Genomic DNA, 12,853 nt, shown 5'->3' with positions numbered 1-12,853 from the left:
CCACCCAGTTCCAGCCCCCTGCCATGGGCAGGGACACCTCCCACCAGACCAGGTTGCCCAAAGCCCCATCCAGCCTGGCCTTGAGCACCTCCAGGGATGGGGCATCCACAGCTTCTCTGGGCAGCCTGTGCCAGGGCCTCACCACCCTCTGAGTGAAGAACTTCTTCCTTATATCTAGTCTCTATCTACCTTTTTTTTTTTTTACTTTAAAGCCATTACTTGTTGTCCTATCACTACACTCCCCAACAAGGAGTCCCTCCCCAGCTTTCCTGTAGGTACTGGAAGACTGCAGTGAGGTCTCTCAGGAGCTGGAATTCCTAATATTTTTTTTATGAAATTATGATTATGAAATTATGACTAGCCCTTTGCCTACCTCATGCTTCTATTCACACTTATATTCTCATTCTGTGCTTCTCATAGCACCCAGTATTTTTTCCCACTTTTTGGGACAGTACACAGAGCAGTCAAGGCCAGCTGTGAGCCTGATCCATACAGTAGAATAGAAGAGTGAAGCAGTAGGACATACCTAATTTTTCCCCAACCACCTTAGTTTCCACTTCTAAAATTGCCAGGTTTGGACCTTTTTCCTTGTTAGTTTGTTAAAACTTAAACATTTTGCAAATCCAGATTTTCATACCTACCAAACTACTCTCATGTGCTCTGGGATCCTTGGGCGGGCCTTTAAAACTCATGGAGTGAAACACAGGTGCATCTCCTGTAGCCACTGCTACTTTTCTTTTCATGTCCCTGTACCGGTGACTCAAAAGTGGTTCTGCCTCCCTGCTGAAGCCTGTATTAAACAAGATGCTTGTTGCCTTCTGGTGAGAACTTGGTTTAATAGAGGCTCAGTGTTAGAAAGAAGATGCCCGTGCAGACCCTAAGAGAGAGAAAATTTCTACACAGGCACGATTTTTTTCTCTTTCATTTAATTAAATGAGGGCAGGTATGGAGTTGTGACTGTGTTTGGTTATAAATGCATGGATTACAAATAGAGTATACAACAATGGTCAGGTTAAAGAATATTTCCTCGTGTTCTCTTTGTGTTTGTTCTGCAAAAGATTTCTGTATGTTTCTTCCAGAGATTTTTCACGGTAATTAGGCCTAATTCTTTAATTGCCTCCCCCTCCATCCCTAAAAATGCTGCTGCTTCCTAGTGATTCTGGATATAACATATGTTGCCGGATATAAACAGGGGGGCCTATTAACACGGTAATAAATTTGCACGCTCTATAAATTCTTGCATCATTCATAATCTAAAATAAAAGATGAGAAAAAAGGCTTTGATTTGTTGCCTTTGGTCTGACCTTCAACACGTAGATTTATACGGCAGAAAGCAGTGTTTTGAAAGTTGCCATTTCTTTAGTCTGGGGGGAAAAAAAAAAAGAAAGAGCCTTTTTATAATTTTTTTTAATGGAGTACAGTTGGTCCATCAAGTTTCAGTTTCATTTTGAAATGTGCCCTGGGAGAATGTGCCGTAAATGCCAACATATTCAGCAGCATGAACTCAAGATGATATCAGCTTGTAATGGTGTTCTGTTGCCAGTGAGTTCCACCAGCTCCATTTTTTAAAACGCAAGATAGAAGAAATGGCTTAGGATTTTGTTTATTGCCCGTTTCCTCAGAGGAGCAGAACACAAACTATTATCTGCCTGCCTAATCTGTGGTGCCTTCTTGATTGAAAATTCTCAGTCAGGGCTTCTGCTTGTGCATTTACTGTTGACCCCAGACAGCAGTAACATGATTTCCTTGCTGACTAAAGAAAATACAAAGCTGCAAGGGAGATGTGTTTTGATTGACAAGCAATAGGTACATCTGTTTTCAGGCTTCCAGATCCTTAAAGATACTGCTGAATAAACTGTGCAGTTGCCATCTTGCAATAAACATAATTCATTCCTCACAGAAACACACTCGGTTTTAAAAGTCGCTTTGTGTGAAGCGATAGTATTAATAAAATGACAGCAACATATATTATGGGAAAGACTCGTAGGCAGCGTAAATCAGTACCAATCAGCTGAAAACAATGGACGTGTTTCTGCTGACTAAAATATATACCTGTTATCTCAGTTATTTTAGGCAATTTGTTAGCATAGGTGATAAAACGTGTCTAAATAGTACAGGTAGGGAAGGAACATGGTAGGGACTTGACAAAGCAGACCCTGAGAGAAGGTGCATTTTTCATGAATCAGAAGTTAGTTCTCTTGGTGAAGATAACAGATAGGATTCCTCTACGTGATCCTGTACATAATTACCTTCCTTGCAAAAAATGCACCTAACTTCTCTCTGTTGCTATGCATCATTATCTTAAATATTTTTGAAACCGTTTCATTACCATTCCCATCCCATTTTTTCAGTCTTGTATCATAACCGTTTTGTCTGACATCATCAAACTGAATATTAATCTTGTGCCCCGTACAGCCTTTAATCCTGGTATCAGAAACCATGTCTGTAATAAATACACCCAACGTGGCTCATTATTAACTGTTGAGAAGGTGCCCTGGTGCCTGCAGCTTCTGCAGGGAGGTAGAAGAGCCTGTGTAGTTTTTGAACAAGCACCTCTGAGAAACAGCTACCAGGTTTACTTGCTGACATTTAAAAATAATGGAGTTGTTTACTCAGTATTTTTTTTTTTTCTCTCTGAGCAAATAAGCATAAAAGATCCTGTTAGGGTTTTGTTTCCAGAGTGACACTCTGGGATTTTTTTCTCCTCTCTCTCTCTCCTCTCTCTTTTTTTTTTTTTTGGTTTGAAAGTGAAAGTTTATTATTTTTATTGATTGGCCAATTAGAAAAACTGGTGCCTGCTTACCTGTTAGAATGGAAAGATTCGATTACAGAGCCTCAGGAGCAAGCTCTGGCTGAGTCCTGCTCTAAAGAGACATGAAAGGATACAGTGGCAGTTAAGTCTCCTGGCACATGAAGGAGTGTAAACCATTGATCACAATACGAAATGCTGAAAACTGAAAAGGAATCCAATTTATTCTAAATAAAACTACTCTGTTCTCCAGTGACAGATTCCAGAGTCAGACACCAGAGAGGAACTGACAGCAGATGTTTTAGAGCCAAGACACAGAGAGGCTGAGTAATAGTATAGAAAAGAAATTGCTTTGAACTTCACCCCTGCTTTAAATACTTCAAATCAATAGGGTCACAGAGCTCTTTAATAGAGTGATGAGGTCTTGCCCCAGCAGATCTTCACAGTGACAAGTTGATGTGCTTCCTAGCAGCAGGGTCATAAAAATTTCAGGCTTCCCTCTGAAAGGGGGCTTTGTATTAGCGGGGTCCATTTGGAGTAACTCCCTTGTATGGCCACTCTCAAAAGCTGAGCCCTAATAGTCTACATCTAAATGGGACTGACCTCATGAATTACCTCAAGAAACTTAATCTATAAACTGGCTTCTTCTTATGCAGACTGATGAATTCTTGTTTATTCCTAAATGGCTGTCACAAAACCTATTCATCAAACTCTTAACGGGGGAGAGAGTCTCACATAATCCTGCTTCAAGTGCGGCACCATTAAATAATCATTAGACTTCATTGCTGGTCTTGAGACCCACTCCAAATCCACAAAGCAAGCTTTTTACCATTCATCAGAACTGCATTTAGATGAGATTTTGACCTGATAAAAAAAGGGTGTTTTTTGTCACTATCAGTTTCATGGCTGTGCTCTTTCTCCTTTCAGAGGCAGTGGTGGGGTTTATTTTTTTTTCTCCCTTTCCTTAACAAAAGTAAAAGAAAATAAAGGCAGATGGCCAACTCTTTCCAATATCCGTTTGCTTTATTTGAGCAGTTTAATGTAGTGAAACAGAGTGAAATGTTGCTACTTGCTAAATGGTAAACAACGCCATTACCCAGAATTCAGCAGCAGACTGATACAAAACAGGGTGCTGGTGATTAATTAAACTGTTGTTGTAATTGTAATGCATGATACATAATAGATAGTGTGCTGTGTATTTTAAAAGCTGCAAATTAGCAAATAATAACTTCTCTACATAGCACATCTCCATTCCGTGCTGTTAATGCACAAATAATCAAAAATAAAAGGTCATTACTGCTAACTAATAAAAAGAATGTCTTTTGATTTTTCTTAGCCTGCGACATGTGCTGGAGGAGTTGTGCATTGTGGGGCTGCAGACCACACACCCCTGCAGGAAAAAATGTGGGCCCTTTTTCTCCCCTTCCTTTTGGGTGCAAATGTACCATATTTATTATTAATCAATAGCAATTAGAACGATCAGTCGGAGCTGTGAAATTTCAGGATCTGGTTCTGAGCTGTTATAATCCCAATTCTTGTCATCCCCATTAACAGAACAAAGCTCGTGTTCTGCAAATAACGGCAAGTGGATGCCCTCATTCAGGAGGCAAGTTCAAGCGTGGCTGCTGTGGAGAGGTAGGGTGAGGCTCCTTTCCCTATTCTCTGTGCTGCTGAAGCATGTACCTTACTTTCAGCCTGATAGTGTCACTTGTTAAAGAAGGACAATGCCTGCCTTTAAGTTGAAACACGTGCTAATGCCTAGCCAAACTTGGCCTAAATCCCTGTCATGTATCAGGTTTGAGCTGATAATAAAACAGGCTTAGCCTGCTGATTTTTTTTCCTCTGTTTGCTCAGTGTCTGTCAGCCAGGGCAGGATGCTCTGACTTTGAAGGTTTTCTCACTCATTACCAAAGTCCTAAAACCTGCCTGCTTAGGACCGTGCATTTCTGCTGGGGGTCTGAGCAGGGATGGCTGAAGCATCTCATGCACAAACTGCATTTATATACCAGTCTGCCATATGCAATGTGAAGACCAGTGTAAATGTTCCAGGAAACCCAATGTAAATGTTCGAGGTGTGAATGCGCATTTCAAAACTTATCATGGGCAGCATTTTCCTTTCAAACTCTAAATGTTCCCCTACCTTCACAGCCTTGTTTTCACCTGAGGGGCTGCAATGTTACTCTTGCATGGCACTGCACCTGCAGCTGGGTGTTGTTCAATGGCAGAATTGTTCCAAATTGTTGATGCTGTTGCTAACAGGCCAACTGTGAAGGGTAATTAATCAAATGGAATAGTTTACCGTTTATTTTTAGTCACACGGATAAAATAATTATTGCCAAAAAAAAAAAAAATCCCTGAAAATACGAACTACAAAATCCAATTGCAGTTTTCTGCATTTCTTTTTAATACTCAGATACTTTTAATTATCTGGCAAGTGATCAATGTGCTCTTTTTCCTCTCCAATGAAGCTTTTTTTCCTTTCCTAATAAATATCTTCAGGTACTTTATCCACATACGTATGTGTGTGCTTAGTTTCTGCTCAATTCTCAGTTACTGACTAAGGGACGAGGTAGTTGAGAGGGGATTGTGGGGGATAGAGGAGAGAAATGAAGTACAACTGCTGCCTGTGTTTACAGAATGAGGTTCACAGGATTATGTGTCTCAGAGAAATTTAATAAGATTCTGCGAGTACGTGATGTACTGTACTGTCTTGTGTGCATAAGAGATGCACACAGGTCTTGACATTCATATTTATTCATACAGGATTCTGAAATGGCATGATTTTAAATATAGCATGAAATCCAAGGATAGTAATAAGGACGGAGGATGACAGTGGAGCCTGATGCCTTAATTAATGCAAAGGCTAACCCTGATTTTTGAGAAATGGCAAGTTCCCCTGCCTACACCCATGCTGCTGCCATCCTTTGCTGCACAGAGAGGTGTGAATCCTTGGCCGGAATGCAAAGAAATAGTGCCTTAGTCTGGCTGCATGCTGCTGTTCAAGGGTAGAATAAACATCCATCTGCTACCTTTTTATATCCTCCCTGCCGTTTCCGTGATCTGAGGATGTGTTGTTTACCCATGCTGTTTAGTCTCCTTCTCCTTCAACTCTTTCTTTGATTCCCTCTGCAAGGGATGTGGGTATGTCTGTAATATCTTTTATGAATATTATATTTTCCATCTGCTTTTTGGAGTGCTGTTGTGGTGTTTGCAATATTATAAGGGGTTAATTCCAGTGAGAGCTCACTGCTCATAGCAGAGGAAACAACAGGTTGCGATAGTAGAGCTGGTGATCAATATTTTCAGCAGGCAATGCAGGTGATGCTTTTATGTTTTACCTTACTTTTCTCAAAAGTTTTGCTTCAGGTGTGGAGTATTAAGGAGGAAAATGTGGTGGAGGGCAAAGCTGTAGAAAAGGAGAAAGAAAAGTTTCTGGGAGTAAGAAAGCAGAAATCGAGCTGAATGCTAGTTTGAGGACTCAAGTGCCATTCACCATGATTCATGTCCACCTCTGCTTCCTTCAGTGCAAGGAGCCCCTGAGATGCAAACCATGAGTATTTGTAGGTCTCTAGCTTTGGGTTAACACAAACCATCTCTTTATTATCCTGTTCTTCTTTTCTCTGCTCTGTTGGCTTGGCACCCTCCTTCTGTTCCTATTACTTTTTTTCTGTATCCAGCACTTTCTACATTCTCATCTAGCTTCCTACCATTCCTCAAAAACAGCATCCTCCAGAAGTGTTACATGAATTTTTGTCCTGTTTCTTGCCTCACCTCTCTCCTTCTGTATGAGTCTTGTATCTTAGTTTAGGTTGCAAAGTACTTTAAGGAAGAACTTCATTGGTTTACCATTGCTGAATTTGCCCTTAATTTAGTTTGAAGCTTAGGTTAATCAGTGTTTCCTCATCATTTTGTTTTCTCGGCTATGGTTTAGACTGACTGAATTTTCAGTTTGACTTTAGCATGCTTCTTATTCATTAACCTGAATGGTACACATAGAGATTGCCATATCTATAGATTGCAAGCTTGCTGCTTGCTTTATAATGGAAAATCTGCTATGAGAGCTTGGTTTTGTTCAACTAGTGCTAAAGAGTAAGTCATATGCAATTAAAAAATTGTTATTTCTTGGTGGCTAAAAACGTATCGACATAGTCTCTTCCAGTCACCTCTACGTACCACCTCTTAAAGATGTGCAAAAAGCCTGTCTTGAGACACCTATTGAATTGCATCGCTTGCTGTGATTAGGTGATTTAAGGAGTGGATAATAAGACACATCGTCTTACCGACAAAAGCGCTGTTTTGCTCAGGCATACATGACAGCTGCAGGGGAGCAGTTTCACTGGGAGTTTGGAAATCAGAATGGTGCTGACCCCACAAGGCGTTATGTGTGCAGGGATGCAGAGGTTCTGCATCACAGGTGGAGGTGACAATAAAGAGGTGTTTCCTGGTCCACGAGAACTGTTTGTGGAAATACATGCCTAAATTAATGCTACAGCACAGTATAGGAAATTAACCCAGAGCTTTGGTTTGATATTTTTAAAAAGTTACTGAGAACTGTTTACGCTTATTTTGCCCCGTTTTCCTTATAAAGTACTTCCAAGGCAGTATAGACCTCTCCAGTACAATATCCTCATGCTTATAAGCCTTGACGGATTCCTCGTTCACCTCTACATTGGCTGTAGTACCTAGTTTCTCAAACTCCATTGTCTCCTTCTGTTCTACTCTTTAAATTAATAATAATGCTCTTTTTTTTTTTTTTTTCCCATTTAATAGTCCAGTTCCAGTGGAATTTACTCTTTCAGATTTTTGATTTTTTTTTTTCCTTCGTAACTATATTAAAGATGGTTCATTATCAGAAAAAGTATTGCTGCCTATCCAGGAAGGAATCTTGCATTCTACACCCAGGATGGTAAATTCTTTGGGAGGATTCACCAGATCACTTGCTGGAGCTAATATCCTGCTTGTACCAAGACGTTATATCTGAAAGTCAGGTATATTATTAAATAGATATCTCAACCTCACATCACCTCAAAGGGCTGGGCAGGGAAAAATGTTGAAGTATTTATATAAAAATATTTTTATTAAATATTTTATAAAATATACTAATTATATACAAATATATAGTATAAAAGTATATTAACTAGTCTTTATATTAAACATCTAAAATATTTATATTAAATGTAAGGATTTTTTTTTCTTTGGTAAAATTTCTATTAAATAATTGTATATCAGGAATTTTGAGTAAAGTTTGCATGTATTTATCAAGACTCTTCAGAGTTTCATATTACTAGATAGCAAAAGAAAGAAAAGATCAGAGATCTGATGACTTTTATTTTATAACAGTGAGAAAAGAAAAAAAAAAGTTTTATTCATGTTGTTTAGTATGGACTCTCATGTTCAGATCATTGTCACTTGCTTAGTTTATCTAAGCTCATAAAAAAAAAAAAGAAAGTTTGTTAAAGAAAAGAATGTAAGGACTAATTAAGTGGAAAATATTATATTAAATCCCTAGCCAATCTGAAGAGACTGAATGCCCAAATGAAACCAGGCTTAGTCAAAGTGTCATGAGAAACAGCTGCTTGACCATGCCGATTTCATACTGAGAATTCCTCAGATTCCTGCGGTGTTTGAGATTTCCATATAGTATGATACCATGATAAGACTTTATCAACCAACTTACTTGCTTTGTGATATGCCTGGTATGCTGAGAGAAATGCAATTCCTCTGTTTCCATCATACCTTGCTCTTTGGATAAAAATTCAGCAAAGGTCTAAGTGCCCCAAAAGGCTGGTAGCCAGAGAAATCAGAAGGAGGGTGCATGGTCATCACATTCTCTGCGGAGAACCTGGTGGGTTATTACGGAGATCTTTTCTCCCTCACTGCAGTCCCAAGTTCCTTTAAAGGCCTTTTCCCCTGATTTTGCTCAGCTGTCATACTGGCTTATAGATGAGTCATAAATGATGCCACAGGAGGAAGGAAGCTAAAATTCCTGGCATGAACATCTTATGCTCATGGTAAAATGTGACCATCTAAGGCATAACAAAGTCATGAAGCCTTAGTTTAGGGATGTGTGGGCAAAATTAAAGAAAAAAAAAGATTCATATTAGCACATCGGCAAAGTCAATTGCAGCACAACCATTTTATGAACCAAAAAGACTAGATTGTAAGATTTGACACCAACAGAAGAGAAATTAACTAATTCTTGCTGTGAATACTCTGCTTTGCCACTTGAATAGCTTCATCATTTGTATTTGGGCACCCTCTTTAGGAAAAGGGCAGCTACATGAATGTGTGGTCTGGATTTTGACTCTTCGTGGATGTCTTCATTTCACAGCTTTTGCGTTGGCCTTAAGGGCTATAGACGTGGGGGGCTGACACTGTCTCTACAGCTGGAAGCAAGGACACAAGTGGCCTCTTGGAAGCCTGGTGAGGCCTCCTCTCACATTATTGAATGCTGATAGCTGTGGCTGAAGTAGCTGTTGTTATCAGATCTCTTTTTCTGGGTTGGAAGGTGGAGATTATTGGGGAGTTACATGTCTGGACTGGGGATGGAAATTGCATCTGTTTTGTTGATCAAGGAGCTCTGCATGACATTAAGTAAAAACACTAGTAAAACACTTCTAACATGATTTTACTGGAAATGTCAGACTTCGCCAATCTTAAAGTATTTTTGACAAGCACATGGTTCTTTGTAGTACTAGCTGGAACTTGCTTTGAAGTGGCTTTGCTGCTTTTTTATACTGCAAAAGCTCAAAGGTCAGTAGATTTATCCATTCGAAGGTCCCTGTGAAGAGGTCAGCTCAAAGCTTCACTCTGTTTTACTCCTTATTCAAACGAACATGGGGCGACTGCAGAGGTTAGTTAGGAGATAAGGTTACAGTGTTTGCAGTGTGAAGAAGGTGCGCCTCTGAATGTCCCCATTATGGCTAATTCCATGTGAACAAATGACCCAATTCATGAACATCCAGGCTTCGGTGAGATTGCCGTGGTCAAAATAGAAGTCTTCCAGAATTATATCTGCACTATTAATCGCTGGTGTAAAAGTATTATCTACTGTCAGGTTTTTAGGACCTAGGGGACTGAAGTCATCTAGGTTAGACCTCTAGTATCTGAGAAACTGGATGCCTGAGAAGTAATCTGTGCTGAAAATTGTATTTCTGTTTCTGTGCTTTCTCGTGTGAGAATAACCTTTTGTTTTGGGCATGAATCCTCTCCTGCTTATCCATGTTACTTTGAGATCAGACACTGCAATGCGTTCTACTTGAAGCTATTCCTACAGGGAATTTAAAAGCGTGAGCTATCCCACTTATCAAAGGCAGGGAACATTTAACACCACGGTGCCACGAACCATAGCAATTCCCCATGGTCCCCTGGGTAGGATTCAAGGTGATGGCATTGACCTGTATAAACTTAAATGGTCTGGCCCAGCTTATTAGTGCCTTCTCTGCATGCAATATTCCACAGCTGTAATTGGGAAAGGTTCAAACTGAAAGTATTTGGGGATAATGTTTTGATTGTGTAAGAGCCAGGACATTTTTTCCCCCTTATTTATTTATTTATTTATTTATTTATATTTCCCTGAAAATTCTTCCAAGTGTATCGAGTTTTGGGGGGCATTATGGAAAGGCATGTAACAAGGAGTTGATGGATTTTTCGTCAGCATGAAATAAAACATTGTGAATGCATATTTCTTCATGAACTTGTCTGTTGCTGGCAAGGAATTTCATTTGACTTTGATTGAGTCCAGACCATTAGCCCATTGGCTCAGGAATTCATTCAGGGATACAGGAGAGTGTAATTTTAGTTGCAACACTGGAACAGCAGCTCTATAAGCACTATCCTGCTATCCTAAAGCCTGAACCGTAAAGGCAGCCAGCCTCCAAATCTGTGTTTAGTTACTAGCACAGGACCTATTTCCCAGACTTCTAGGTGGTGTTAGTGTGCCTGAGGTAATGGGTAGTGAAGGGAAACCCAGCTGCCGAGATGCACTGATCTTCCCCAGGAAACCTAGTCATTAAAGAAAGTTGTCATCTCAGTGCCTCAGTGGGGAGAAGACTCATAAACGCAGGGCAACAATGAAGCAAAAAGATCATTTGATGTCTGTTGCAGAAGCAAGGCATTCAGTTGTTTTAAAAGAGGTGTTTTTCAAAACAAAATCAATTCTTCCATATCTTAAGTGTTATGAATTAGAAATCTATAACTCTTGGGTTTTAAACAAAAATTATCTGGACTTGCCCACAGGAAACTCTGCATTATTTTTGGTCATCCTCACTGACTAATCCCTTCTGGAGCTGGATGCTGGTGTAATCTGGTGCATCCGTCCCACCACGGAAAATTATTTCAGATGCAAGCTGGAGGTGGCATGCAATAAGCAGAACAGTTTCCAGTCATAAAGTTACGGCAGGGTGGTTTCTCTCCATATGTAACCTCTCTTAACAGAGCAGAGTAGCACAAGGGCACAGCAATGCCTCATATCTAAATGTCACCAAACAGTACACACTGGGCTGCAACTGGCTTTAGCATCCCTTCCATGAGGACTCTGTGTGAGGTTGAGTGGAGAAATGTGGCAGCGGGGAAGCACAGGGAGGATTTATCTGGGACTTGGAAACCTGGTTAAGGAGATTTGCTCTGTATGAGCTGTGCAGACTCTGTGCCATGTCCACTATGTTTATGATGGTGCTTCATAAAGCAGACTACGATGAATTGGGGAAGGGAGGAAAAAGGTAAAGGTATTATCTGAATACAATTGCTAATCCCACAGGATTTCTGTTTTGCTGCTGGATATTAAAGGTCTTTGACCTACATAGTGAAAGCCCCTGTACGTAGACAAAAGAAAAATTGCACAGAGCTTTCAAGTTACTCAAGTTTATCTGAGGAGTAACAACTCCTGAAGGAATGACAGAAATGTTTTTTTCCTTCCTCCCTCCTCTGTTTATAGCTCTGACCTGCACTTCTTCAGCACTTCAAACGAAGGCAGAAACTGTATTTGCTCTGCCTGGGTTTTGTTATTCTAGGTTGCTTGTGTGACAGCGGAGTCTTCTCGTATTGCTCTTATCTGTGTTGGCTTGGAGAGATGTTAAACCTCAGAGCCCTAGGATCCCACACACCACCAGAGCAACTATCATAGCACAAGTTGGCCTCCCAAGATATAAACAAAGCTTCCAGTATCAAAAGGTAGTAAAATACAGAGAACTTTAAGATCTTTTGATAGTTTTGTAGTGAATAGCTTCTTTATGAAGCGTCCTAGTGTTCCTCTGATAGGCATGAGACCGAGAAAGTGGTATAGTGTGACAATCCCTAAACTTGTTTTTAATAGTAATATAATATTATCAGTGTACATCATTTCTTGAGTGATTTGTCTTGTTAAAACAGACATACCTGGAGTTGGAGTTGTTCCCTAATATATTAAGCACAGCACTGGTTTACAGCATCAGTGGGTACACAAAGAGTGAAGGATTTCAGTCAGTACTAGAATGAATGGAAAAAACCTGCCACGGAGCTGGTACTTTTCTGTCTTTCCTTAGCAGCTAGTGCCCCTGTTACACAGAAGAACTCAAGGCTGAAAGCTTATAAAACCCTATCTCCTTTGCTATGATTTTCCTGCTCATGTAGTAAGCTGTCATCACTGTTCAGGTAGAGACCTGGATTCAGCCTATCTTTAAGCATCTAAAATACAGACCATGATTCTCTGTAGTTCCCCTGTAGTCAGAATAACCAGCTCCAAGGTCATTTCAGTCCACTTACACTTTGAATCACCCTGGGGAGCTGTCTGGCCTTCTTAAGAGCACAGAAGCCGGGAAGATGAAGTTCCCAGCCTATCAGCTCTGTGCAGCTTTTAATTCTGCATAGAGAGATGGCATCTCCACCAGATGCAAGCCTTTCTTAACCCCACTCACTATCCTCCAGCCTTTCTCTTGTGTGATTACAACAAGATATAGTCCAATGAGATGTACAGTTAAAAAACACTTGGGCCTCATTCTAGGAAAGCCCATGTGTACCCTGTGCAGAGTGAAGCAGAGACTGCACAAATGGCACAGCTCCAGGATGCTCTCCTCTGCAGAGGGAGGATGCTCCCTACCCTGTGGCACCCACTCACAGGCAGGTGAA

At 40.3% G+C, this 12,853-nt stretch overlaps 1 long non-coding RNA gene across 4 annotated transcripts in view; it reads left to right on the top strand.

The window, feature by feature from the left end:
• Window positions 1-12,853, top strand: part of LOC106030519 (uncharacterized) — a 53,790-nt gene that overhangs the window by 19,898 nt on the left and 21,039 nt on the right. For 3 of the 4 annotated variants that reach the window (XR_001203800.3, XR_010828710.1, XR_010828708.1), the window contains exon 3: window positions 4,304-4,384. The exons of the other annotated variant lie outside the window; for it this stretch is intronic. This is a non-coding gene — a long non-coding RNA (uncharacterized lncRNA). The remainder of the gene's footprint in view (window positions 1-4,303; window positions 4,385-12,853) is intronic. 4 annotated transcript variants of the gene reach the window in all.

Source organism: Anser cygnoides, chromosome 2, assembly GCF_040182565.1.
Source record: "Anser cygnoides isolate HZ-2024a breed goose chromosome 2, Taihu_goose_T2T_genome, whole genome shotgun sequence".
In the NCBI taxonomy this organism is placed as follows: Eukaryota; Metazoa; Chordata; class Aves; order Anseriformes; family Anatidae; genus Anser; species Anser cygnoides.
The sequence above is the reverse complement of the archived record's forward strand: the minus strand, read 5'-3'. Positions and strand labels throughout refer to the sequence as shown.